Source organism: Dermacentor silvarum, chromosome 1, assembly GCF_013339745.2.
Source record: "Dermacentor silvarum isolate Dsil-2018 chromosome 1, BIME_Dsil_1.4, whole genome shotgun sequence".
Taxonomy (NCBI): Eukaryota; Metazoa; Arthropoda; class Arachnida; order Ixodida; family Ixodidae; genus Dermacentor; species Dermacentor silvarum.
This window is the reverse complement of record NC_051154.1, coordinates 118,081,433-118,096,257: the sequence shown is the minus strand read 5'-3', so window position 1 is coordinate 118,096,257 and position 14,825 is coordinate 118,081,433. Positions and strand designations below refer to the sequence as shown.

Below are 14,825 nucleotides of genomic sequence, written 5' to 3'. Positions count from 1 at the left end.
ACACGCTGTCACGCTTCGCTCAGTCGACTTTGTAGCGGAGCGAGGGATGCGGTCTTCGTTCCGCTGCCGGTATGAGCGTTGTGCGCAAGCGCAATAGCCTTCTCGCTAAGCGGTTGTGTGGCATTTGCTAGCACATGCCGGTCTGAGCGGAGCGGGCTGCAAGCGCTCAGCTAAAACACTCTACTAAATGTGTGCGTAGCGTAAGACTGGCTTTGGTACTGCAAAGGGCTTTCTTCTTGTCGACGGCACCGATAAAATCGCCGTGCCTACCATCGTTCGACCGAAACCCTCGAACCGATAAAGCGATAGCCGCAACGCCTTCGTTGGTATATATAAATAATCGCGCTCAAAGTGAGTCAAAACATGCCTACGAAGTTGAAAGGTTGAAATGCGCATGGCTTCGACCCTCTCAAGCTATGCACATGAAGTTTGAGCCAATGTTGATTTCAGCGAAGCTTAGGCCTGGCTCCGTCGAGTTCGTGCGCCCGCTACCGGCGGACCTGTACTAAAAAGTAAGCAAGTTAGGACGAAGGAAACTGCTTTTATATTTCAGTTCTGGCCTTAGCGATTTGAAATACACTACTCTTCGCTTTGCACGGCGCGTACACAATAATCTGCAAGCGGCGGCACAGCGCTGAGCCCAACGGCTGTGCCAACATCTGTAGGTCACCGTTCCCGTAGGCTGCCGCTCGTATTCGCAACGTAGATGGGTCTGTTTGTACGTACTGGTATGCTCACGCATTTCTCAATTCCTGAGATGTACTGTTTATCTCTGCGTCAAACGCGAAACAAGAGACGGTACATTCGGTACAGCAGCATAAACAGCCGCCTCGCTCAGTTATATACCAATGGTGTCAGCGATGGCATCCGCGTTTTTGCGGGAGAACAACACGGCCTTTAAATGAGCGCTTATGTGAGCACATTTTTCTCTCATAATGCTTTATGACACGCGCAAACTAAGTGCGATAAAGTTAAAGAAAAGCGACAATCAGTAATAAATTAACAGCCCGATATTTGTAACTGAATCACGTACAGTCGCCGTTGAGTAGCTCAGGCGCTCATACTGACTCGTCTCACGGTGGAATAACGCAGCTCATATGAGCAGGTATATGTGTGTTTTATTCGACGTTTTGACTTTTTTTTTTCATATCAGCGATGCACCTTTTCCCAATTTTTGACGCTAGCAACGATCTGTGGCTGTAGATATCGATGTAAACAAGCGCACCGCTTTGCTAAATCCGACGCGGAAGGCTGCGCGCTCGAAAACTTCTTATTTATGCAAAATGTCTAAAGAATGTGCAAAAAGAATTGAAGGAAAAGCGAGGTGCAAGTGCAGGAGTCAGCGACAACAAACTCCAAAGCAGCCGCGCCGGCAGAGGGTACTCAGCGTACCTTATAGGCCACACTATAAACAAAACAGCGCTATCACGCCTGCTCACCGGTGCTATTAGTTGGTGAGTGTTACATGGCTTCCAGGAACGACATGCTGTCCTGCAGAAGCCATTAATAATTATTTGCGGTCCACGAAATGCACAACCGATGCGTACTCATCAAGGGCTCAGGTTCACAAATCAACCGGTGAAAGCCCCGGCACCCTACCAAAACGTTTCCGGTAGCGTGCGGCAGAGGGCAGCACAGGAAAATAAAAAAGGCGGATTGTCGAATTGGGCGCCTCCATAAGGTTCTCGTTTGTAAATTTGTATATAGAGCACGTTGCATTTTTTTTATTTTCTTAGTTATTAAGACCTTATTTCTTTTAGTTTCAAAGGCTCCGGGTTAATCTCGGTGTTTCGTTGTATTGATTGTTATGAGAGCCAGTGAAGGGAATAAAACTGGGAAGCAAGTTTTGCGACGGTGGTGGCTCGTGGACGCGCTGATTTTGTAGAAATAAACCATTTTGGATAATTCAATGCTTACAGGGTAGGTGCATTGATCGGTTACCACTGTGGAAATTTAATTTGCTCAAGCGAGTTCGGAGAAGCAGTTTTCTTTCACGGTGTTGCGAGCAGATAGAGTATCCTGGCTTTTTTTTTTCTGGCTTTAACTGCCACTTTATGAATCAGCTTAATTAGGAGTTGAAGCGGTCATCAGAGCGCAGTACATTTGGCATTAGAAGCGCTGGTACTGGCAGGTAGCACTGACCCAACGAGTAACTAAATCGCTGCGCAGCATTTATCCCTTTGCTCATTTTCAATGCGATCACAGTCTCTCAATAAACGTGGCTTTCCCGGGTAAGAGAAACAAAAAACGTTAGGTATTAGGTTGGATGAAATATGCATTGAAATCTAGTTTTTTTTTTTTTCCTTTTGTTAATTTTCGGGAATCTCGAACGAGGGCTGCAGGTATAATTCTGATAAGGTTTTATGTGAATAATGTGTGAACCTGGCAGTTCTCATGGTTAGTTGAGTGCTCTCTGTTTGTTGTGCCTTGGGCTTGGCGTGGTCTATTTCCAGAAGGTGTCACCTGGCCTGCCTTGGAACGAATGGCGAAACGAAGCAGAGGCACGGGGTCTGCCGGTCTCTTCGAGGTGCTTGGATGCTGCAACCCCTTCGAGACCTCCTGTGGCGGCGAACGGGCTGTTATGATCGGCTTGGAACTCTGCATCTCAGTTGTGGGAAACCAAACCCGCGCACGTTCCCGTGTCGGGGCAATTATCTTCATCCCCAAGAGGCGGTTATGATCTTCCTGGAAACTGTACGTCTCAAATGTGGGAAACAAGCCCGAGCGCTTTTCCCGTGACGAGATAATCCCCTTCATCCCCGAGAAAGCGTCACACCCCTACGACCTGAGCAGACGCAAAGGCGAGCTACCAAAGGAGAGGACCCGAGGGGGAGGAGGTCGTCAACTTGACCGCCCGAGAGAGGACTGACACTTCCACAAGTTCCCCGAAGGAGACATCGGCTACCACAAGACCACGAGGGGTTATTTAAGGCCGTCCTGGCCCCAGTGTTAAGCAGAACCGCTCGAGACTCGGATAGAGTTAAAACCATGTACCAATGAAGTGAATATAGTCTTTTTTTTTTTTTTTTTTTTTCATCATCACGATGCCCGCCTTCATCGCCGTCTCCTGATTCTTGCGGTGACGACCCACCTCACCCGGTCGAGATTATATCTCGGGCAAACATGCAAGCACGAGCATTCATATACGAAATCCACTCAGGCACGGGATCAAAGGTTCAAACCACACTACGCACTTGAGCAGCCTCTTGAAAGAAAGACCTCGTCGAGCAAGGCAGCTCCCACGCTCGCACAAGGCGAATATATCTGGGCCATATGAATGTGCTCTACCGGCGGTAAAAAAACAAATGTCAAATGAGAACAGTTTTTATGAAGGTTTACTTTAAAGATTTGGTGATGGTGGAATAAAAGCCATTTCTAGAACCACGTGTAGACCCGACTTTAAGCATTGTAGACATTAGGAAAATTCCGATTTTACGAAAATTTAATGCCAAACACGCCACATGCGTGATGCGCCTTCCGTTGGGGCGTTCCTTCACCGACCGAAACGCTACAGATCTCTTAGGCCCGTATTCACAAACGGAACTTACCCATAACTTACGACTTAAGTAGCCGGTCGATGCTTAACGCGTTTCATAGACAAATATTGTGCTTAAGGTAAACTTTAATCGACATTTGAGTGCCGGAAAGTAAAGTACAGCCATTGGCAACCATAAGTGCGACTTTCGCTACTCTCGCCTAGAAAGCAAGATGGCCGACTGCTATGGCAGCCTCACCGACGTTGCCGATTTCGCCGGACGTGTGCACGACATTACGGATGATGAGGCATACCGATACGCGCCGCCATACAGCCACGGCTTAGTGATTGACAGAATCCCATGGAAGCATACAATGACGCGGAATTATCGTGGCGGTATCGCTTTTCCAAGCATGCGGTTCTACGGCTGTTGGAAATGCAGCCACTGGCCCCAAAAGACAACGAACGCGGTCACTCCGTGCCGCCGCTGCTCCAGCTTCTGATCGCGCTGCGATTCTACGGCGCCGGAACCTTTCAGGCTGTCACCGGAGACCTCGTTAATGTTTAATTAATTATTTAAATAATTAATTTGCCTTGGCGCTCGTTGGCCACATCTGGCCCTTGCGCCAATAAACCACGTTAATCAATCAATCAATGTTTAATTAATTTTATTAATTTATTTAATGCGTGAGACGAGCTCTAGGCACGGCGCGTTCTTCTTCGGAAAAGCTTTTTTTTTTCATCGTCCGCGCGGGTTGAACAAACAATACACACACTCTCTCTATATATACGCACAAACACCGCACGTTTTCAGAAGAAAAAAAAAGAAAGTCAGGACGGCGACACACAACTACAGTGCCTAGAATATTCCAGGCACTGTAACACAACCGCAGTGGCTGCCAATGTCAACTTGTGGCCAGACGAGTTTTACTAAAGCGCTAAAACCAAATAGTTATTTGTGGTTTACTCAGCAGAATGCGCGTGCAAGCACTGCAACATTTATATCCGCAGTAAGCTGCTGCAAAAAAAAAAAAATTACGATTGAACCAAACGTACACGTAAATTATTTACGTACCCTCGACACCAGATGACATACTTGACCCGAAAAGCGTTACTTTCGAAAGTAATAGACCCTTTTCCTAATTCAGTCTGGCAACACTGATACAGGAGGCTCCTTGCGCTGTTACTCTATCACCATAGAGAAAGAAATTCCATAGAGTTTCTCACTATAACACCTAGAGGGTAAACTGGCGCCACCTATGCGAGTTTCCTAAAGGGCTGCCGTGCCCTCATTACAGCGTACTAGAATCAATTCTAGTACACTGTACCCTCAGCGTGCGTCTAAATGTCGTACAAAAATCCCTCACGTGACTCGATCCTAGGCACCTAGAGACACGCTCATTTAGGGGCTTTTGAGAAGGCGCGATGGTGGCGCCAAGTGACGACGGCATGGGATGGCGTGTTCGTTCTCCGCGTGATCGTTCTCTGGCCCGCGCCGACCGCGCCATAGAATAAAGAACCAACTTGTTCGTTGTTCAACATTGTGCTTGCGTTGCCTGTGAATTGTTGTAGGTTCTGTGTTAGTTGGCGGAAAGCCGTGAGTAGTGCTTGTGTGGCAGTGCGGCTTTGGCCTCGGTGAGCTCTGGCAATACAGAACCTGCGTTGTGTGATCCGTGTTCCTTGACAATGCGGAGGTGGTGACGATTGAAATGTCGAAGTGGCGTAGCGCCTCGGCAGCGCAGTTCAGCGAACCGCGATGTGGCGTCGCCGTGTCCGCCTTTGCATAACGGACGTCGAGGGATGTGCTGCTCTCTACAAGTCAGAAAAATGTGACTGCGTCGACCGCCCACGGTTCAGCGCTGAATGTGTGGTTTGAGTACTGTGCTTGAAACGAGTGGTGCAGCTGTGGTGCCCTAATTTCGCACAATTGAGACGCGTGCTTTTGTGCAAAAAGGGCAACAAAACCTATCTTAACCCGCTGAGGCGATGCTACAATGTCAAGAATGCCGTGCATGTTTATTATGATGGTAGTCTCTACAGCAAGCAAGCGTGCACTGCAGCTATGCTGTGAATATAGCCTCAACTCGAATGTGGCGTTTGCAGAACCCTTATGTTTCTGCTTTCAAACAAGCTGTATGTTGTTAGGATTATCACTCACTGCTCACATGAGACATGGGAGTCCATCGTGTGGGTTGGGGCTCAGCACGAATGTGTGGTGAGGGGGTGTGGAGTTGGTGGCTGTGTCAGGTGCCTCACTGAATTTTGTCATTGGAATAAGCTCAATGTAGGACACACCCTATACCTGATGGCTCACTTTCACGGATATTGCCTTTTCTTCCTTGAAATTTCCAGCCTCAGGACGCGCCTCGCATTATATTCGGGTTCGTGACACATATAATCACAATAAATTTTTCTTTAGGAGAGACCAAAAGCCGCTCGTTGCATCATATTTGTGGTCGTGTTACATGCAAATCCAGTACTTTTAGTGCCCATTGACTGACTGAGGGGTGCAGGACTTTGGCAGTGGTAGCAGCACGAAAGCAGCTGCCCAAATGGTATACCCTATAGTGTTAGATTTCTTGTGCACATGGGTGTACTGTGAAAACACGTTAAAGGAATTCCACAGTTGCTGCAGCATCACGTCTGGATCTGTGGATCACTGAGCGGTTGTTTGATCACATGTCTGAATTTCTGTTGTCACTGAGCAGTTCTTTGATCATTAGCTTAGGCTGTATGTTTTCTACATATTATATTACAGCAATGGCGTCAGAGTAGCTGCAAAAATGGGATTTTGCTGTACAATCGCAGGTTGGTTGCTTTTCTGACTGTTACATTGCTCTATTTGCTGCAATTGCCGCTAAATGCTGCTTTACCATGTCTGGTGAATGCCTTGAACGTGAACCACATTTGGATGATGCTTGTGAAAGTATAACATACTCCTTGTATGCAAAGAAAACTATCACACCGGTAGGTGTGGTGGAGTCACTGATGAAATAGAAGTTGAAAAATGAAAGTTCTCGCAAAATCTGGAAGTTTTATGGCACTTGCCATCAAAAATGTGTAACAATCCAAGCAAACATAAAGTTAACCTACCTATTGTGAAGAATATTAAAGTGATGCTTCAAGTTGTCAACTTAAAGCTTGATATACTGGTGCCAATCAAGGAAAGAGTTGAGATTATATAGAAGGATTCAGTGCAATTCATGTTTAATCAGCTTGGAAATCTTGTCAAAACGACCAAATAAAATTGTGACTTTTAAGAGATTGCCATGATAACGTGATGAGGTTGCTGGCATTATTTGGTGCTTGGGAAACAAAGCATCACAGGTATGTGGTGATTGAGCTTCTCAAGAAAGAAATTAGGTGTGCCACTAAAGATATCTAATGAATTGAACCCATAAACCACTGAAAGAAGAGTGTGCAAAGGCAAATGGCTACAGCTATATTTGCACAGTAATAGAAAAGTTGTAATCGGGCTGATGGTGCACAGGTGATGGATGTATATTGCATGTTCGAGGGCTTAATTTTTCATGAGCTACTCATTTTTGTTTTCCTGTTTTGTTTCCATGTGCCTTAGTGAGTGGAATGCCTGACTGCAGACTCCCGTCATTATGTACAATTAACGAAAAATAAAGTAAATTTTCCTATGGAACTCTTTATTTGTAACTTCTGTTCAGTTGCAAATGACGCAGTTGTCCCTACTCTGCACTGAATGGTGAAAGGGGGGGGGGGGGGTGAGCGCATGCAGGCACCCTATTTACTGGAGCTTTGGGGTGCCCTCACCATGGCTGCTCACATGCCCATTTTTCTGGCTGTAACAACCTAGAGTCAGTGCACAGGTGTTTTTAGCGTCCCAGGATTAAGTAAACTTGACGTCACTATGCACAAAATTTAGATTACGACAGCCCAAGATGGCAACTGCCATGAACTGAATATAAAATTGCCTATAAGCATGCATTGTGCAATTGAATGCCTGTGAATTCTGTAATACCACTGTCATGAAATTGACTGGCATGGATTGCTTGAAACTGAAAACATGTTCGATCCTCAGTTGTGGCACTCACTTCACTATAACATATTTGATAATGCATGTGCAGATTGTGAAGGAATTGAAGCTGGTGTTACTCTTGGTGAGAATCAGTCATGCTCATTAGAAATTATAGCTAAGGCTATATATACATTACTTCAGTTGAGATCGACTAATGTTGAGATAGAAGCTCAGCTGTGGCACATAGGTACAGGCGAATAAATTTAGAAAGAAAAATTCTGGCACAACCCATTTCACGATGATGCCGATGCTAATACGATAGCATTGAAACAATGTAGAGACATTGTATTGCCACCACAGAGATCAGTCATGTGTGAGCCGGGCTCCTCTCTCACGAGTCCCTCTGGACATGCTACGCCTGTTAGCAGGGTTGCCGCTAAGTCGGTGCTTGACATTCGATTCGAATCTGCCCAGCACCTAAGAAATTTTTTTTTGTCATTGATGAGCGGCCCGGCCCATACCTCGTGACCTATTTTTGTTTCAAACTGGGTGTCCTCAGCACAACAGCCCCAGTGCTCTACCCCTTATACCATGGATCACCCAGTGACCCAAGTTTACAGAAAAATGGATAAAGACCCGGACAGACAGGAAGATAGGATATTCCACACTTTTCAGGGTCTAAGAACGGTAATTCTAGGCAATATACACAACTGGCCTGTTACGGATACGTTGCCGGCAATGCAGGAAACAATTTACAATTTAGAGCTATTGGTAAAACCACAACAATATACACAATTTTGATTTCACAAGAAACAGTACTGCCATCTGGTTTATGTATTCATCTACGTCACAGGCTCCAGAAGGAGCATTGCGTGGAGGGGGAAGTTACATACACCAGAAATAGAAACACTTGAAACTACCCAAACATACTGATTTTTTGTCTGAAGGTTATAGTATTGTTAATGTCAGCAATGTTATCGAGAAGACCATTCCAATGCATAATGGCACGTGGCAAAGCAGATAAGTCAAAGGCATTAGTTCGACCAAAAATGTGCTGGACGCTAAGGCAATTGTGCAAGCACCTAGATGTGTGGGATGGACAAACAAGAGGCAAGGTGGATGAGAGCTCACTATGAATGATTTTATGTAGCAGACAAAGCAACACTACATTCCGGCATGATTCCAAGGATGGTAGTGACAATGACAACGTAATGTTAGATACGCTCAAATATTGGTTGCAATCCCTGGCGATTAAACGTGCAGCACAGTTTTGGCTATACTCAAGAATGCGGATTAGATATGTCTGATGACGTGACCAAATTGAACCTGCCAATTCTAGTTGGGGCAAGAATAATGTTTGATATGCAAGTTTTCTTGTGAAGGAAGGAGCAGCATGAAGGTCGTATTTTTTTGAAGATTGATGATCAAAGCACTTGTGTATATGGAGGTTAATCGATAGTGCATACAACACTGCCACAGTGCAGTCAAGACATTGCAGTAGTGAAAAAAATTCAGAGCACTTATCAAACAAGGACATGTATGCAAACAGCAACACAACACACATGGAGATGAGATGCAGTGCAACAATGCCCTTGTAGCCTACAATGTGTGGTTACTCAATATTTAGAAGCAACGGCACTACCACTAGGGCAACTAGAAGTGTTGTGCATGGGTGACGAGTTGATCATAGTAACAGCAGAAGGCACAGGCTGTGAACTTGCGGGGCGATCAGCTGTTGCGACAACAATGAACTGTAGACTGCCTAGGTCGAAGGGAACACAGTACGTTGGCCTGTTGGCTCTTCACTGATGTTGCGTAAGGGCCTATAATTTGTGCAGAAAGCATGTGGCCATCCATGGCTCAATCACAGTTGTATGGTTGTGGGTGCCGATATCGCTCTTAAGTTTTCCAAAAATGTGGGCATGACCAATTTGTTCGTCTGCAGTTTCACCTTTCTGTCACCACCAAAGAACACTGCCAATGGTGCAGTTTTTTAGTAGGCTTATTTTTTTTTAAAGCACCTTAAAAGAACATTGCCAAGAATTTCTCATCAAATTGACAAAACACAAAGAACAAACCAGCTTAGCTAGCCTCCCCATTTTGCAAACAGAATAGCAGCTCACTTTGAAGAAAATGGGCCCATATTGTCATCATGCTTACTGAGGGCATGCAAAGCGTGGAATGCCAGATTGGGAGCAGTACTGGGGCACTCCTGACCACGACCTACTGGAACTACAGACCTGCACAGATGTCCGGCTTCTATGGGAGCAGCTTGCGCCCACTTTCGTTCAACTGGTGGCCATAGGTGGCGCTTTTATAACCTGTTCGTCTGCTACTCGGCGGGTGGCTGGGCGGTGTTCGAATGTGTGCGCCTGCTCTTCTGTAGCGGGCTGCTAGCATATGTGACAATTTCTTACGAAGACAACAGCTAGTATGTAAAATTTGTTTAAGTCTACTCATTGTGGTGGTATGTAATAACGCGTAAAATAGTACACGAATTCTTTCTAGGTTTGCTATTATGCGGAAATTTCGCGCCGCTCTACACACACAAAAAAAAACATAAAAAAAAAACTCGCTGATGGAGTGATTGTTTACCTGTTTGTTCGATCCGTCAAATATGCATCGCAAAGCTTTTATGAAATTGTGAAAACCGATACTAGAGTCCTTGCTTTGTTCTGATTTTCATGATGGCACACAGCAATATACCACAATGTGATCGTTGACGTTATCCCATCTGTAATTAACTCAAGCAAGCTGCATGTAGCTAAGGCTGAAGTTGCGTATACATATCGTCTGCGTGATTCTTTTAAATGTCCTTGTTCATATCAATATATATATTCAAGTTCTTTATTATTGTAGTTCTTTATTACTCCATTGTACTATATTTTATCCTATGAATATTCTGGTAATTAGATTTTTTTCCTCTACTGCGAAGGCAACGGGAGGAAATGTTATCGTCTGCCGGCTGTACTCGTTGTTTTCCTTTCTTGCACCGCTCTTCCTACTGTACCTCGTGATTTAAATGAGAAGCAATCATTCGTAAATTTTGTTTTCTTTTTTATTTTCGTGAATTTATGCATTTACAAACAATGTAAACGATCTGGGGCTGCCGAAATAGCGGCACGAGCGCTGGAACAGATCGCAGAAGCAGACGACAGCGAACAGGTTATAACTAGCGCCACTGTGCTCGTACGTTCTGTCCCTAGCGGCAAAAGGGGTGAACTTAGACCAGGCGTGCTCACGACCTGCGTGCCCACGACCAGGTCGTGGGCGTGCTGGAGCAGGGAGATCTGTGCAGGTCTGTAGTTCAGTAGGTCGTGCTCCTGACAATCTTCTCATGGTAGACATTGTCTTATAACACATGCTAGGCATGTATATATGCTACATGCTTTTAATGTGAGAAAAACTGCAAAGCTGGCCGGCAGCATATCGCAGCACCTTCGCCATCGGCGTCTGTCAAGCAAGGACTGGTTAATTAAATATTATTGCGTCGACGCTACCGAATAGGGCGGGCACAGAGGCGCCGCTCCAGGGCGCCGGTTCGCGAACTGGCCGTTGCCAAGACGCCGACGTGAATTGGATATTTCGAGCGCCTGCACAGCACGGATTTCACAGCGGTCTGCCACCACAGCTGCACCACTCTCAAGCAAAGAGCACAAACTGAGGCCTCATGGCGTTCTGCCACCACAGCTGGCGCGCGCCATTCGTTTCAAGTACAGTACTTGAACCACACATTCAGCGCTGAACCGTGGGCGGTCGACGCAGTCACATTTTTATTACTTGTAGAGAGCAGCCCATCCCTCGACGTCCGTTATGCAAAGGCGGACGCGGTTCGCTGAACTGCACTGCCGAGGCGCTACGCCACTTTTAAATCGTCACCACCTCCGCGTTGTCAAGGAACACGGATCACACAACGCAGGTCCTGTATTGCCAGAGCTCACCGAGGCCACAGCCGCACTGCCACACAAGCACTACTCACGGCTTTCCGCCAACTAACACAGAACCTACAACCAATACACAAGCAACGCAAGCACAATCACACACGCAATGTTGAACAACGCGCGGTCGGCGCGGGCCAGAGAACGATGCGTGCGTCTAAATGTCGTACAAAAATCCCTCACGTGACTCGATCCTAGGCACCTAGGGACACGATCATTTTAAATAGCGTCCTCGATCACCTTGCCCCGGGGTTGCTCCGAAACCAGAATGGTGCGCTGTGCACCGCGGTGGTGGCGCACTGCGGAGGGTCAACATCGAGGACAAAACTGCACACCGTGCAGATGCTTGCATGCAGCGCCACTTTGCCCCTGGCGCGCAAAACGTGCGCAAAACGCGCGCGAGCACGTTTTATTTTTTGCAGGTGCAGAACATGCGCGGAAAGCACTCGAACCTTGTCAAACTGCGTGCTCCGACATACCTGGTTACAAGCACACACCAATGGATTTTATAATTAATGGCAAGAGACATAATGTGGCGATGTCGGTGGATGAAATGAACGATTTTATGGCGAGTAAGTATTCGTTTTTAGCAACGCACGCGCGGGGAGTCGAGATTGTCAGCAACACAGCGCGGTGCGCTTCCGCGTCCCGCTCCCAGCAAGTTCTAGCAGCACAAAGATGGGGAGCCAAATAATCTCCTTACTCCGGTGTCGTCGAGGCGCCTGACGACCCGTTCAACGAACCTGTCCACTTTCGGCCGCTCTTTCACCACATTGTTTTTGGACGAAGTCGATCAGCATGTCGTCTTCGCTGTCAGACGAACTTGAAAAAAGCTCATCGATTGCGGCAACTAGCAGCGCTTCCATTCTCATTGCCGACATCTCGACTAGTTAACTCCGTCAACTCCGTGCAACCGCAGCTATCGGGCCAGAGCTTGCGCGGTTCCGCAATCCGCAGTCGGCGGTGCGCGCGCGTTCGCAGTGCTTGCTGGGATTGCACCCCGGCGCACCGCCGATTTTCTCGGTGCGAGACGGGGCAACGGAAAACCGCCCCAACAGGGTGCGCTTCCGGTGATCGAGGATGGTCGGTGCGCACCGGTGCGGTTGATCGAGGATGAAAGTACGCACCAAGGCGCCCCGGTGCGCACCGGTGCGGGTGATCGAGGACGCTATAAACTTTTGAGAAGGCGCGATGGTGGCGCCAAGCGACGACGGCATGGGATGGCGTGTTCTAGTACACTGTACACTTCTAGTACACTGTACCATGGGTACAGTGTACTAGAAGGGGGCAGTGGGCTTACTCTCCGGCGGAGGCTATGCGATGCGGCGGCTCCACGAATGTCGCAAATATGAGCTTCTCCGATAGCCCGAGCGGCGGCGCTGGCGTCGGTTTCAATGGAAGAATATATAGAATGGCAATGCAAGCCATAAAATTAGAACTGTCGAAGTGGGTGGAGGAAAACGGTGTATTGGGGGAAGTACAGAATGGGTTCAGGCCAGGCAGACGCTTAGAAGACAATATGTTTGCACTAACTCAGTGCATAGAGATTTCAGTAGCTCAGAAAAGACCTTTATGGGTAGCATTTCTAGATATTAAAGGAGCTTATGACAACGTAGACAGGGAATTGTTGTGGGATATTCTTCAATACGAAGGCATAGATGACGATTTCGTGGAGCTGCTGAGGGAGATATATCGAGACAACCAAGTACAAGTGGCATGGGAAGGTCGAAAAGGAAATGAAATGGTGGGAATTCACCAAGGATTGAAGCAAGGATGCCCTCTGTCACCATTGTTGTTCACGCTTTACGTCAAGGGCATAGAAAGAGGACTGGAAAACAGCGAATTAGGTTTTGATTTATCCTACATGCGTAATGGACAAATGGTGCAACAGAAGGTCCCTGGATTGATGTACGCAGACGACATTGTGCTACTAGCGGACAATAAAAAAGATTTACAGATACTTGCGAATATCTGTGGGAACGCAGCGACAAATCTAGGCCTTAAGTTTAGCACAGAGAAATCAGGGATTATGATCTTTAATGAACACACGAGTAACTTCGTGGTGTCAATTCAACAGCAAGTAATACCCATAGTGAAGCAATATAAGTACCTCGGCGTACACATAAACGAAGGAAAGAATTACTCAAGCAACCACCAAGATAATCTGAAAATAAAGGGGAAGCGGAATGCAGCATTAATGAAACACAGAGCACTGTGGGGCCACAATAAGTATGAGGTGGTGCGTGGAATCTGGAAAGGAGTAATGGTGCCAGCGCTAACATTCGCAAATGCCATTATATGCTTAAAATCGGATATATTGGCGGGTTTAGAAGTTAACCAAAGATCAGTAGGCCGGTTGGCTTTGGGAGCACACGGTAATACGACAAATGAGGCAGTGCATGGAGACATGGGTTGGGCCTCTTTTGAAGTCAGAGAAGCACAAAGCAAAATTAGTTTTGAAGAAAGGCTCAGGAACATGGATGAAAATAAATGGGCGGCTAAAGTGCACAAGTATCTCTACATGAAAAGCGTGGACACAGAATGGAGGAAGAGGTCAAGGAAGTTAGCAACCAAGTACAGGATAATCGAAACTGTAAATAGACAACCAGGGGTCATCAGAAAGAAAGTGAGAGAAATAGAGACCGTGAATTGGATGCAAAGAATGGAAACGAAAAGGACAATGGAGATTTACAAGAATGAGAAGAAAGAAATTAGAAGGGAAAATCTGTACGATAACACAAAGGGCAGTGCCTTGCTATTTGAGGCTCGAGCCGGTTGCCTAAGGACGAAAACATATCGGAACAAATATTCGGAACTAGATGAGACATGTGTATGCTGCAGTAAAGATCCAGAGACCACTCAGCACATCCTAATGGAATGCGACGGGATCCACCCAGCGAGAACCGTAGGTAACGTGCAACTCCCAGAAGCGCTTGGGTTTAAAGTGGAAGGAAACATAAACAGATCAGCCGTAGAGATCAGCAAGAGACGATTAGAGTACTGGTGGAAAAAAAGCAGGGAAAAGATGGATACGACCTGATCTTTTAAAATCATAGGCAGCGGTACAAGCTAAATTTTTGAAAAAGGTATACAAAAATGCGAGATAAAGAACATGTGTAGTATACCTGATTAAATCAAGCAGGCTAGGTGACTATTTGTCGCCACCCCGTTTCAAAGGGGATGCCAATAAATCATCATCATCATCATCATGGAACGTGGGTGCGACGGCGCAGCTGCCCAGTGCCCGCCCAGTGCCCGATCATATTAGTTGGAGTTGCTGAGGTGCGTTGTTTTTTCTGTGGACGTCGTCGCGCGTTTTTTTTTTTTTTTTCCTTCAGTGTTTTTTTTTTTTTTTTTTTCGCACATAGCCTGCAAGAGATTCGCATGCCTTGCAGTAACTGAGTCATGCTGCGGCATCGACAAA

The 14,825-nt window shown here is 46.5% G+C and overlaps 1 protein-coding gene across 1 annotated transcript in view; it reads right to left on the bottom strand.

The window, feature by feature from the left end:
* LOC119435899 (nicotinamidase-like) overlaps positions 1-14,545 on the bottom strand; it is a 324,581-nt gene extending 310,036 nt beyond the window's left edge. Inside the window, exon 1 of the mRNA XM_049672919.1 lies at positions 14,527-14,545. The gene's annotated coding sequence lies outside the window, so the exon portion shown is untranslated. The remainder of the gene's footprint in view (positions 1-14,526) is intronic.
* Positions 14,546-14,825: the final 280 nt, after the last annotated feature.